The sequence below is a fragment of the Somniosus microcephalus genome, chromosome 1 (assembly GCF_052327205.1).
Source record: "Somniosus microcephalus isolate GS21.2 chromosome 1, FLI_Smic_1.0, whole genome shotgun sequence".
NCBI lineage: Eukaryota > Metazoa > Chordata > Chondrichthyes > Squaliformes > Somniosidae > Somniosus > Somniosus microcephalus.
In genome coordinates, this window is record NC_140987.1 from 277,707,558 (window position 1) to 277,720,456 (window position 12,899).

Consider the following 12,899-nt stretch of genomic DNA (forward strand, 5'->3'; position numbering starts at 1 on the left):
TTTTAGCCCCGTTAGAAAATAAAACATTTTTTTCAAAAATTTAAATTATTGTTTAAAATAGTTATTTCATGTAATTTATAGTTTATTTAAAAAATGTGAATTTTTAAAATTTATTTGAAGATTTAGTGCTATTTTGGGGCTGTAGTATTTATAAGTCTTGACAGCTCTCCCTGGCAGACTTATGAATGGAGTATTCCCTGCTCCGATTGGCTCCCCATGGCCCACGTGATCCCAGGGGATGCATCAAACTAACTGTGCCCCTGGGATACGCAAGCACTGCGCGCCGACAGCTGGACCAGGCCCCGGATCGGAATTCCATGGGGACCCAGAGCTCAACAGCCGGCGCGCTAGGTAAGTGCAGATCGGGGGCTTGCACCCATGGGAAGCCCCGACCCAAATTTCTGGGCCATTGTGTTTGTGTTGAACTTGGAACACATAGGAATCATGACGTCTGATTAAAACCAGTTAAGGCAATATTAAGAATTAAATGGAAGTCCTTCGATAAGAATGGCATCAAATAAATACTACTGTCATATTGTGTTTTATGATAAGTTTTGGAACACCTAAGCAACAGACAGAAGTCTGCAAGCTAACAGTTGAATTGACAGTAAGTATAGAGAAAAGTCAACAGAAAGAATGAATTGAGGTAATTTGCTTACATCAGCAGAAAACTTCAAAGGATAAACCACTAAAAAAAAAGTTATAAAAATAGAGCTTTTCAAATGGAAAGTCAGAAGTCGCTGGAAAGGGGCAAAACAATTCTTTCACTCTTCAGAGGCATCTCTGTAAGTTTTTAATTCTTTGAGTCTCGGGGATCAGAGGTACTTTTAATTTGATTTTGGTGGATATTCTGGATAAGAATTAAGAATAAGAAATGGAAAAATGTATGAAGTTAAGATTGAGAATAAGGAACTCTGAAGATAAGAAATGTAAGCTTTTTTTTTAAACTGTAAATGTTGCGACTGACTCAACAGCTGTTAATGATATGTCGACTCTTAAATAAATCTATATATTTTTAGAATTGTCTCAAGTAGTATTTCTGTATCAATCTCGCAAACTCAATTTCTGTGCACTCTTTTGTGAGGAGATGCAGAATTCTGGGGGGTATTCTGGACCCTCATAATATCTGGAAGGTTACAGTCTAGTTAAACTTATTAAAAGTGCTATCCGGAGGATGGTAACATCTTCACGTCATTCCTTTCCTTTAGGGAGAGATATTCTGGAACTTAAGACCCATTTAAGCGTCTTATAAAATTTGGCTACCTCTAACTTTAGTTGAAGGTGAATGTCTGGGGAATATGCCTGATCTGGGGTAGCCCGAAAAGGGCTAGGACTAGTAATTATCCCTTCATTCTCGAGTGAAGACCAAAGAGAATTATTAATTTGATACCTCAGCCATATCCTCTGCCTCCACAAGAAGATTTCCTTTTTTGTCCCTAAGTGGCCCCACTCATCTTTTGACTATCCTTTACTGTTCATGTAATTCATATTATCACTTTATGTTACCCCTCTTATTCCCTTTTTTAGATCTGCTCTGTAGTTTCTGTATTTAGCTTGGTTCTCTACTGCATTATGAATCTTTATCAAAAGCCTGCTTTTTTGTTTCATTTTAACTTCTATATCTTTAGTCATCCAAGGAGCTGTAGCTTTGGATGCTCTTCTTTGCCCCTCATGGGAATGTGTCTACTCTGTACCCGAACAATCTCCTCTTTGAAGGCCTCCCATTATTCAATTACTGTTTTGCCTACCAGTTTTTGATTCCAATCCATCTGGGCAATAACCCTTTTTAACACACTGAAATTAGCCCTCTCCCAGTTAAGTACTTTTATGCTTGATGGTGCCTTGTCCATTTCCATAACTATTCTAAACCTAACGATATTATGATCACTGCTCCCCAAATGCTCTCCCACTGAAACATTCTCCACTTGGCCCCACGTCAATCCCCAGAACTAGATCCAGCACTGCTTCCTTTCTCGTTGGGCTGGAAAAAGACGGATTGAAAAAGTTCTTTTGTACACTTTTCAAGAATTCCTCCCCCTCTGTGGTCTTTACACTGCTACTATCCCAGTCTATTTTACAATAGTTGAAATCCCCTGTGCAAAAGACAGTTATTTAGAGGTCCTTACTAGATGAGAACCATGTAAATATATGTATAAATTTAAGTGCAACCATTGACCAACTAATCTTACCCATAATTGCTCCTGGGTATGAGCCATATTAACTTGTAACTAAAATACTAAGGCTTGTTCAAAATGTAACCACAAGGACAGTCAGAAACAGTCTTGACTAATTCTGATAATGGGCAGTCAAACAGCTTACACAGCTGACATGGGCTCCTTGTTGCAGAAGGTATGAGGTCAGGCTTTGTGCTGGTTGTACCAGGGAAGATAGGGATAAGAGAGATGAGGCAAATTGCAATGGGGTGAAGTATGTATAAATGAGATAATGATGAATATGATGAAGTCATAGGGAAAATACTGGACCAGGCGGGGGCCAAGGTGCTAACCTTAATCTGAGTGACAATGGTATTTTGACCATTAGAACCAATTAAAGAAGATGATTTTGTTAAAGACCATATATGGATACTGGTCAAATGAACGTTTAATAAGTAAAGGGATAAAACCCCAATACTCGAATAGCAACTTCACACAGACCTACAGCTAAGACCCAAGAGCAAAGGAACAGACTGAAGACGACATCATCTGTGTCCGAGAGGCTCCAGAGACCAAGGGCTGCCAGCCACTCGTTAAACTATCGCGTGTTGTTAAGTATATTACTTTGTACTGTGTAAGAAGTGAAATTATAAAGGGACATGAACCAAGACAAAATGGCTCCGCCGATCTGAGTGCGGCAAGTAATGTCAGCAATCAAACTGTGTACATGCAGAACAACATGAAGTCCACCAAGGAAGACAAAAGAAACTCAGCTTAAGAGAAAACAAACTCAGCTAAAGGCACAGACTATAATTAAGTTGGTATTGAAAGTGTATAATTGGACAAGGGAATTGTTGCTAAGGGAACTTGATTGGATGAAGACATTTGTGTGTAAGATTTTGCTTATCCGGCTCATAAAATGTATAAAAGAAGTTTCGCTACCACTGAGACGGCGAGAAGATGGTTACTAGACTGTGGAGTCTTTAACCTCTTCTCCCAAAGCGCTTTGTATAATAAACTGTGTGTTTTTGCCTTATACAGAAGAGAGTGAATTCATTTACACTTACAATAGTTGGCAGGATGCTCTGGGGCTGAGGTCTGCTCCGCACCGGTGAACACGGGTGTAAGTCAAATTTTTGACCACCCATAAATTGAGTCGCCCAGAAAAGGGGTGGAACCAGTGGTACCGGAGCATCAAGAATCAAAGGAACTATGATACGTAAGGAGACACTGTTTGGCGTAAAGTGTGAAGTAGGAGTTGATAAGACCTAATGTGGTAGCGATAAATGTCGACAAGGAATAGATAAGTTTCTGACCGATCGACAGAGGACAAGGTAGAGCCAACATCTCGTTCATCTAGCCTGAGCCGGAATTAAGAGGGCGATTGGGCCCCACGTAATGGCCAGGATCAAGTAGATGTAGAGATTGAGCTTGGTCTCTAAAGGATCGTGATGTCAGAAGGATTGTGACTAACAAACCCTTGAAATCCCTAATAGGCATCAAGAACCCACGTAGAGGAACTCAGCATTGGTAAGACTGTAAGTTGGACAACATAATGGCGTCGGGGAAAGAAATAGAATGGGGACCAGCAGGGTCCCTTACTAGGTTCTATGCAGATGACCTGAAGGGTTTAGTTGATAAGATGAGAAAGGAGGGGTGGGACCCGCTCCAGAATCCGAAAGCCCAAAGAGAATGGTGGGAAGGACAAAAACAGAAAAATGGAAAGAAGGCGGGGGTGATACTAGTTCACCAGTTAGTTGCATTAACGAATAAGGTACAGAGACTTCACACTAGACTTGCAAGTAAAAACGAGAGGATCCAGGAATTAGAGAGTCAATTAATGGCGAGGGGACGATTCGGTCACCACGAGGATGAGAAATCTGAGCATTGGAACGAAAAACAGGCACACCTTTGCGCCCCTGTAGGAATACAGGGTTCCGAATCTAAAGACGAAAAACCACCTCCTTATGCCCCGGCGGCATCAGTACCGCCGGTAGAAGATAGTGATAGTGAGGATGAAACTACAAAACAGGGGACAAAGGTAGCACCCCTCAAGAGAGGAGGGATGCTCGCGGCCCCCACGGCAAAATGCCAGGCCTTTAGTCCTCTGGAGAAGCAAACAATACTAAAAGATTTGGGGACATTAAAGCCCCGTTGTACTAATATGGAATTTTGGAGGGAACTTGAGGAAATGTGGGACATCCACGACCTACATCCCCGGGATATACATCAATTGGTCACAGCCAAATGTCCTGCAGACAAATGGAGAGATGTAAGAGGGCCTGGAGACCAGGGAGGATTCCGAAGTGGACACTGGGCATTAATTAACCTAAATGCAGATAGGGCGAATCAAAGGGTTGCTTTTGACCCCTTCAAAACGGCAGTCCTGGCGGCCCTGGGAGGATCCTCACCAAACTGGGGACGTATAATGATGATAAAACTGTGGAAGGGGGAAAGCAGTAGCGACTATGGGGAACGATTATTTGTTGCCTATCAGGAATCATCGGGGCAGGCCAATCCCCAAATGGCGGACGGGGCATTTATACAAATGTTTAAGGACGGATTATCCTCGTCCCACCAAGCGATATTAAAGATGGGAGTAGTGGCCGCTAACATTTATGATGCGGTAGTACAATGGGCCTGTCAAGTAAACGCAAAGGAAGCGGAATGGCTGCCCGTTATTAAACAAGAAAGGGTAGGAGCGGTGTCAAAATGATCAGGGACTATCCCAAGAAAGAAGGGAGCATGCTTTAATTGCGGGAAAATGGGACATATGGCTAAAGAATGCCGAGCCCCCAAACAAAACAGGCCCGTGTGTATCAACTGTCAAAAGGATGGACACACATCTGACAGATGTTGAACCAAGAAGAATGGCCCACAGGTGGAGTCAGAAGGCCACGGCCCCCTCTTCCAAGAGTTTCTCCAATATGTAAAGAATCAGGGAGGCCAGTGACGGGATGCGGCCCCCGTAAGAAGGAGAGAGTTAGAAGATTCCCGGGTTTACGTACAGGCGCTATTAGGGGGCCGGCAGTGTGATATGTTAGTGGACACGGGAGCTTCTGTATAAATCACGGATTTGCCTCTGCCTTTGACTAAACACAAATAGAAATAATGGGAGTAGGGGGAGGTCGCATAAAAGCATTCCGAAGTGAGGTTCAAGTATTAGAATTGGCAGGGCGCTTATTGCCTGCCCAATTTTATGTGTGTCCCAATAGCGAGGGAACCATTTTAGGAATCGATCTGCTTAAAGAATTTAAATTATTAATCGACTCAAGCCAAGGGAAATTAAAATGGGCAAAGGGAGACGGAAATAAGAATAATTGGGACAAGCCATCATCTGGCTTGGCCCTGGTAGGAAGTATAGACACTAGGCAGAGATTGGAAACAAGAAGGTGATTATGGAATGATATGCGAGGCCATGAAGTCTGTGTGGGCCACTTCAAAACAGGATGCCGGGTTGGTTATTACCAAACCCATATGCCTCCCTGGGCATAACCATAAACCTCATAAACAATACCCTATCAAGCCCGAAGCCAAACAGGCAGTAGGGGAGATAGTTAGTCGATTAGAGCAGAAAGGAATAATATGGCAGGTGGAAAGTACGATCAATTCACCGACATGGCCAGTTAAGAAACCCGATGGGTCATACCGCTTTACAATCGACTATACTGCATTAAACAAAGTAACCCCAAAGTTGCACCCCATTGTGGCAACCCAAGCCACTATTTTGAACGGATTAAGTCCTGACCACAGGATATTCACCGTGTTAGATATAGCAAATGGGTTCTGGTCTTTACCGTTGGACCCCGGCTCACAGGAGAAGTTTGCGTTCACTGTGGTGGACAAGCAGTACACTTGGACCAGACTTCCCCAAGGCTTCCATAATAGCCCGGCAATATTTCACCGGGAAATGAACTCACTATTGCAAACGATAGATTTGACCCCTTACCGCAGCACCGTACTGCAGTATGTGGATGATCTCCTGATAGCATCAGAAGACCAACGGGGACATGCGGCAGCTTTGGTTGAAGTCTTACAAGCCCTAGAGAAAGGAGGATTTAAGGTGAACCCTAATAAAGTCCCATTGGGCAAGCCCACAGTTACATATCTGGGACAACAATTGTCTCAGGGAACCAGGACTATGCCCAATGATCGTCGGAAGGCCATCCAAGAAATGCCCAGACCTGTTTCAGTGAGAGGAGTTCGGAAGGTTTTGGGACTGTTTAACTACAGTAGGAATTTTATACCTAATTTTGCTGCCATTGCAGCGCCAATTCAGAAACTGGTAAAGGGAGGCAAACCTGCATTAGAACCCATTGAGTGGGGGCCAGTAGAGGAGAACGCATATACTGAATTAAAGCAGGCTCTGATAACAGCCCCGGGATTGGGATTACCAGACATGAGAAAACCGTTCTGCGTACACTGTGGAAACGAGGACGGGTTCTACTCAGCAGTGGTTACACAACAACATGGTGATAGGCGGCGACCGGTGGCCTATTACTCTACCCAACAATCCCCGGTAGTGGCTGGCCTACCACGATGCGTGGCCGCACTTGATTGTGCCGCATGGGCGGTTAAAATCAGTGAGCCCACCGTTATGACCGTAGATATTATTCTACATACCAGCCACATACTGGTAGAAATGTTAAACACAGGAAAGTTGAGATCGGTGTCCAATATGCGCCGAGGTTGATGGGAGGCAGTTCTACTGCCGGTCGACTGCTCCATCAGAATCATACGAGATATGGGGGAGAACCCTGCAGAGGGTCTCTTACACGAGGGTACTCCACATAAATGTTCCGAAACACAGGAAGGAATGGGAAACAACCAGATAGAGGAGGAGCCATTGAAAGATGCTCAGCTTACCCTGTATGTCGACAGGTCTAGGAAATATGTTGATGGATCTCCCAGGATGGGATGGGGGTGGGTAGATGGAAACATTGGACACAGTTGAAAGTGTACAACCCCGATTAAACATACGGACCATGTTGTCCTTGTTGTGAAAAATACTGGCTCATTATCATGGCCAACAGGGGGGAGAGATATGCAAGGACAAAAACATAGTTTAAGCATAGCATGATGATTTGATCACCGTCCAGATAATTATGTCTGTCCAGCCTTTCAGAATAAACCTTCACCAGGAAGACAGCTGGAGAAGAAATTGAGACGGCTGGATAGAATTGACACAAGGACACCTTTTTGAACATTGTTAATTTCTATAAGTGTGGATATAAATTGATGTAAAAATGGTAAAATTAATTTTGGTTTTATGTACGTGTTTATTGGGGGCCTGTCTGTTAATACTGAGGCAGGCTCCAGAGCCGGAGAGCAATAAGAGAAACCCCAGAGAACTAAATGTAAATATCTTTTTGTATATGTCGTACCAATCTGCAGTGCAAGCAGGAAAAACAAAGGGATGTTGGGTATGTGCACATGTACCCATCCACTCAAGGGGAGGTATCCCCTTGAGACCCATCCCCTTTAATACAGCAGAGACGGCTGAATGGGTCATGCGCCGAAACGACAGTAGTGATTTTAATGATTCATATGGCCAAGAGGGGGATAGGGAACAATGGAGGTCAGCAGGTTATAAACTGACCACTTTCCAGGGATGGTACCAGCCTAATTACAATCGCACCAGACCACCCCCATTCTTGGTTCTCACTAACACCTTGGGAGCTGGAAGACCACAGGGGGCGATATGTTTAAGTAGAAATGAAACAGGAGGACAAGCAGTGGGACATAGTAATTGTACCCTGTCATTTAGTGTTACAAAGATTAATATGACACAGAACTGGGGGCGGGGTTTCTTTGAACTAACAAATGTTCTAAACAAAACAAGTGGAAAGGATATGGAATGGATCAGATGGAGATGGAGAGTCTGTGAGTCAGTAGTGCAAAATCTCACCTCCTATAATGGTACTTACATTATCTGTGGTCACAAAGGATACCCATGGTTGCCACCAACCCGGATCGGGTCTTGCTACCTAGGCTACGTAGTCCCCTATACTAGGTTTGTGGACCACCTCTCACAAGTACAGGGAAATCATGTACAGAAAAGAGACCTGACTATGTTTCAACGATTCTTTGGTGTCCTGTTAGCCCCGTTGGGGGTAGGACTGACCATGGATGAGATGAGAATGCTGGAGAAGGTATTAGCAACCACAGCCAATGATATGGCCGAGGCTATCAGTGACATTAGTGCAAAAATGGTGGCACTCTGTACAGTGGCCTTACAGAACAGAATGGCCTTAGATTATTTATTAGCCAAAGAAGGGGGCACATGTGTGCTAATAGGGACTGAATGTTGCACATATATCCCAGACAAATCAGAGAAAATTAAGAACTTGTCTGAGCACATAAGAAAAGAAGTGTAGAAACTCAAACAACCACTTACCTCGACCCTGTGGAATTGGGTGACTGGTTGGTTGGGATCGCTTGGGACCTCACTGGTGCAGGGAATGATATTGTTCTTTGTAATAGTAATCGTGATATATTGTAAGTTTGTAAGAATTCGCAATAATTTACAGGTCCGAAGATTAATTTCTTTGATTAAAGAATCCCTGGGTGAAGCACCTTTAAAAAATTTCAGGGGTTAAAAATGGCCGTCAGACCGCATGGCCGAAGACAAAGGACTTGGAAAACAGCTTTCTGTGTCTGTGAAGGAAGGTTTAATGGCAGTCAAATCTGTTAATCAAAGGGGAGTTTCCCCCCCCCCGCAGCAGGACAATCGATGCCTGTTTACAGAACATTCTACAATGTTGACTCTAAGATCAAAGTGCTTGAAACTGCCAGCATGAACAAAGGAACTTTGTTTGCTAAGAACTCAAGACTGTCAATCAATTGCGGTTCCAGATGACCACAGGAGAATGCTTTGTTTACAAAGAAATTGAATGCTATTAGCATTTGTTTGTATAGCAAGTGGGCACATCCAAACTGAGGAGAAACCGTTTAAATGAATGGGAGAACACATTCAAGCCCATTAATGGACAATGGGGCAGTTGGATCCCTTTTGTTTTAGCCCAGAAACATCCAGATCTGGGTGGGCCCCAAAAGGGGGTATAAAAGATAGCTTCCCAGAAGCATCTCTCTCTCCCTGGCCTTGCCTCCGTGTCCCTCTACAGCATGGGAGTCTGCCTGTAGAAACGAAACACCAGCAGTTTACTTTTAAAACACTGGGGTGTTTTTCACTTCGGGGCAGTGAAGATCTAAGTTCACAGGACACGGAGCAGGCATTTCCAGTGGTGAGCATATATTTTTCTGGCCTTCCACAAGGCAACTTAGAATAGGTAAAGGGGTGGGAGTAAAGTGGGAATTTCGTTAGAATTGTGATTTTAGTCGATTCCCTTTGTTGTGTCCATTTCTCCTCCCCTATTTAAGCAAGACAGTGTTGCACCTAGCAGAGAAGTGCGATAGTGAACATTGAATTCGGTATTTAAAACTGTATTAAAAAGCAGTAGCCGTTTTAAAGTACTGTATGTAAAACTGTATTAAAAGGGGTGTTGCATCAAGCTGTAGTGCTGTGGTGAATGCTGTGTAGCTATTTTTTTAAAAGTCTATATTAAAGTACTGTATTTAAAATAATGTAGTGTTGCACTGGGCAGGGAGCGCTCTAGTGGACACTGAGCGTACTGCGTGTATTAAATAAGGTAGTGTTGCACTGGGCAGGGAGCCCTCTAGTGGACACTAAGTGTACTGCATTTAAGCAAAAGTGTTGTGCCAGGCAAAAGAGCCATTTCGATTTTTTCTTTCTTTTGTTTTCAATAAATACTGGCCTGTTTTGCACCCAAACCATGAGTCACATTGTTTTCTGTCTACATCGCTACCGAATAAGTCCAGCGGTCAGAACTCAGGAATAGGGGAGTGCTTCAAAACCGCAAGGAGGTCCCTGGAGCAGCTCAGAGGGTTCTGACTGGCCAGAGACAAATAACCCCAACCCCGCTAGCGTGTGCTAATTCCTTACAGTTTTTATCGTTGAAATGTTGCTGTGCCCAGATGGCCAAACATGTTGCTCCTGCAGCCCCAGTTGTAAATGTTTATCAAGGACGAACTGACTTGTTCATCTAAAAGATTCCGAATACAACCAGAAAAGAATGATTGATACAAGTAATGGGATACAAGGACTAATCATATCAGAATGGTTCCCCGGGCCAATTGGGTTTGGCCAGGGACCAACAGGAGGGACTGTAAGAAGTGAAATTATAAAGGGACATGAACCAAGACAAAATGGCTCCGCCGATCTGAGTGCGGCAAGTAATGTCAGCAATCAAACTGTGTACGTGCAGAACAACATGAAGTCCACCAAGGAAGACAAAACAAACTCAAGATAAGACAAAACAAACTCAGCTTAAGAGAAAACAAACTCAGCTAAAGGCACAAACTATAATTAAGTTGTTATTGAAAGTGTATAATTGGACAAGGGAATTGTTGCTAAGGGAACATGATTGGATGAAGACATTTGTGTGTAATATTTTGGTTATCCGGCTCATAAAATGTATAAAAGAAGTTTCGCTACCACTGAGACGGCGAGAAGAGGGTTACTAGACTGCGGAGTCTTTAACCTCTTCTCCAGAAGCTCTTCGTATAATAAACTATGTGTTTTTACCTTATACAGAAGAGAGTGAATTCATTTACACTTACATACTGCACTTAATAAATTCTTTATCTATTGCCCAAGTGCTACTGGTTGCTACCTATTTTGCTGTCTCGTCCAAGAATTCTGAGAAAACATAAAGTTCTTACACCCCCATTATCACTGCTCGGTAGTTCTTGCAACTTTCTGTAATTTGCCTGAAAATTTGCTCCTCTATTTCCTTCTCACTATTTAGTGGCCTATCATTTACACCCAGTAGAGTAAAAGCTCCTCTATTATTCCTTAATTCCAAAAAATAGATTCTTTCTTTGAGCCCTCAACTACCTCATCCCTCTCGAGTGCTATAATAGTCTCGTTGATCAATACTGCCACACCCACTCCTTTTTTTTCCTTTCCTATCTTTCCTGAATACCTTGTAGCCAGGAATATTAAGTTCCCAATCCTTCCCTTCGTTGAGCCAGGTCTCTGTTATTGTTACTGTATCATAACCTCATGTGGCGACTTGTGTCTGCAGCTCACCAACCTTATTTACCACGCTATGTGCATGCATTCCAAAGCATCTTAGACTGCTTTGCATTTTCCCCCTGTCTGAGCCCTCCGATTTCTGAACTATTCTTTACTCTAGTGCTAGTTGTCTCTCCCAGTCCTCTGTACACCTTGTATCTCCACTGTAATGTTTCCTCCTGGTGCCTAACTCGCTGCCAAATTAGTTTAAACCCTCCCCACACCAATAAATAACATTATTTCTATGTACAATGTGAGAGAGTTTGAAACAATAGCTGTTTGCACATGGGTACTGATCATATCTGAGCAGCTGGTCCAATCTTGCGATTGTCAGAACATGCCCGGTTGCTATGCAAAATGGTGATGAGAGCGCAGGACCAGGAGCTATTGGTTGAAATAAAAACAATAATGATAAAATAAAAGCTTTATTTGCATCCTTTCTATGTTATTTTTACTCCATGGGAAGCCTACTTATCCTTGATGATGGTGGGTTGTTAGGTAGTTGAAGTGATTCAGTGCTTATCTCTTGTTTTGAATGGCATAAATATGAATCCCGGAATTATCTGTCGCTCAGACCTGCTTGCCTTTGGATTTTTTTCAAAGTTTCATGCTTTGAGAGGAAGGACTTCAAAACTGAGGTTCTGTCCACCCTTACTGAATGACACTGACCATGGAGTCTGGACTTCACACAATGCCGCTTTCCAGGTTGGAGGACAATGAATGATAGCACACATTGACAGTGGAGGAAATGGGGATGAAAGTAAATCAAGGTGAGAGTTATTTATATGTCCGCCTCAGTGATTCTGGTGAGTGCCTCCACAAAGTATGTGTGTCTCTATAAAGAGAATGCGCACCCACACAGAGGCTGTGGTTGAATCTACAGTGACTCATAAGGCTACAATATTAACCCAGCCCCTCCGGCAAGAATGGTGTGGATGGAGGGGGTTAAACTGCCGGCCGGGCAGAAGCCGTTGTATTCCTGCCACATCCCTGCCCCTCACCATGTTAACTGCCAAGATTCCAGCTACGTGGAGCCCCGCTGTCTGCAGCCTAATTATGATGTGAAAGTCGTAACAGAATGATATTATCGATGCCGCACCAGGATTTTAACTGCAGAAATCGGGAGGCCCGTGTGGCATCAAACCCACCAGTGGAACCTAGTGGGAATCTGCAGAGTGGCTGGAGGAGGCCAAGGGAAGTATATATTGTTAAAAGTTTTCTGAGGATTCCTTGTGGGCCAGGAAGAGCAGGAGTAGTCCTCTGGGGCTTGCAAGGAATCCTTGTGCTTCTTCAAGCCCTGGCCTTCCCACCATCCCACCACAAGCAGCTCTTTAGAGACGCCACTCCCTGCACAATCCCTGTATCTGGAGCCGTTCCCTAAGGTTCCTGGCACCGTCAATCTCCTGACCGATTTCACATTCCTTACATCAATTCTGCTGGCTTTGGGGCAGGAAACAGTGCAGAAAAATTTAAATGAGGCCCGGGAGTTAAAATGGCAGGAGCCTCATGTCCAAAAGTCTGCAGCCGACTCCCACCTGCCGCTCACTCGGCCGTCCCAAACCCAGTCCAGGTTAAAATCGGGGCTATGGATTCCGCAGAACAAGGGAGGTGTAGCAAACTTGTCTGAATGGAGTTGTATCATTCATGTT